Source organism: Urocitellus parryii, chromosome 7 (genome assembly GCF_045843805.1).
Source record: "Urocitellus parryii isolate mUroPar1 chromosome 7, mUroPar1.hap1, whole genome shotgun sequence".
Lineage (NCBI taxonomy): Eukaryota > Metazoa > Chordata > Mammalia > Rodentia > Sciuridae > Urocitellus > Urocitellus parryii.
In genome coordinates this window covers 65,730,924-65,732,374 of record NC_135537.1, presented here as the reverse complement: position 1 = coordinate 65,732,374, position 1,451 = coordinate 65,730,924, and the positions used below count along the sequence as shown (strand labels likewise).

At 35.8% G+C, this 1,451-nt stretch overlaps 1 pseudogene; it reads right to left on the bottom strand.

Annotated features, from left to right (window-relative positions):
• Nucleotides 1–272: 272 nt before the first annotated feature.
• On the bottom strand, nucleotides 273–1,247 carry LOC113184178 (mitogen-activated protein kinase 8 pseudogene; annotated as a pseudogene).
• Between the last annotated feature and the right edge of the window lie 204 nt (nucleotides 1,248–1,451).

The window sequence follows — 1,451 nt, the reverse complement described above, 5'->3', positions numbered from 1 at the left end:
AAATGAAGTCTTCCAAATTCAGGGTTGTTTTTTTTAAATTATCAGCATCATATAAAGTGAAAATACAAAACAAACCATGATTAAATAATTAGGCTTCCTTTATAAACTTAATTAAAGCAAAACTATAATACAGTTTTGTTACTATTTTAAAACACAAGGTTTTAAATTACATTTCTTGAAACTTAAAAAAAATAAACTACTGCAAAACAAATTCTACTTTTTTAAGACCAAGAATTATTATTCAAGTAGTTTTATCCATAACTAATCAACTCCTAATCCCTCCCATCCCACCTCCAAAGGCAAAGTAGTGATCTATAGCAGCCCAGAAGTCCAGCTGCTGCTTCTAGAGGATTGCTCTCCTAAAGCCAAAGTTGGATCTGTTGGCATAGAAGATGCATCTTGGACAGACGACAATGATGATTGATACTGAAGGCCACTGATCTCTGCTGCACCTGTGCTGAAAGAGAGGGCTGCTCCTACACAACTTCATGCTTGGGTCACTCCTCTAAGTCTATCATTCTCTTGTTTATCAATTCATTCCATTCTTCTACTGTATGTTCTCTTTCATTCAATCAATTGTGAGGTATTTGGGGTGATGGGGCTTCTGCTTCAGAAGGATCCTGATAACTTCATCTATAGAGATTCTTCTAGATGTGCACATGTGACCAGCATTTTGGATAGCAAATCTGTTACTTAACTTGCTTTATGCTTGTTGTCTTCTGAGTCAGCTGGAAAACGTACATCTGGGAAGTTTCTCAGTGCTATCTCCAGCATATTTAGGAATGTTTTCAACATATTTCTTACTGTAACTAACAGTTTCTTCATGATTTCAGGACATGGTGCCTCAAGCTGTTTGACAACTTTATTTCACTGGTCAGTATCATCTGTATGTTGGAAGAAAACTTTGGATCCTTTATCCCACCATGTATCTAACCAACCAAATATCAATTCTTTCCTTCAAGTCCATGTTCAGGATGATCTTGGGCCCTCGAGAGCAGTGCATCACTACATGAAGCATCATCATAAAACTTGCTGCTGAAGTCGCAGTCAATTCAAAATATTTTTTTTCAAATTGCAGTCTCATGTTAATTTTTTTCAAATCTTAACATAAGACTACTGGGCTTTAAGTGCCACTGAATAATTCCAGCAAAGAGAAGGTGTTAGACTCTACACAGCATCTGATAGAGAAAGTAGGATATTCTTTCATGAGGAAACACTTGGAAAAAGATTGCATCCATGAACTTCATGACTAAACATCTTCTCCTGGGATATTTCTGTGATATGTGAACTTGCAAAGTCCATCAAGTTTTTTGTTGTTGTTTATATTATATTATATTATATTATATTATATTATATTAGTACTGAGGATTGAACTCAGGGGCACTCAGCCACTAAGCCACATCCCCAGTACTATGTTGTATTTTATTTAGAAACAGGGTCTCACTGACTTG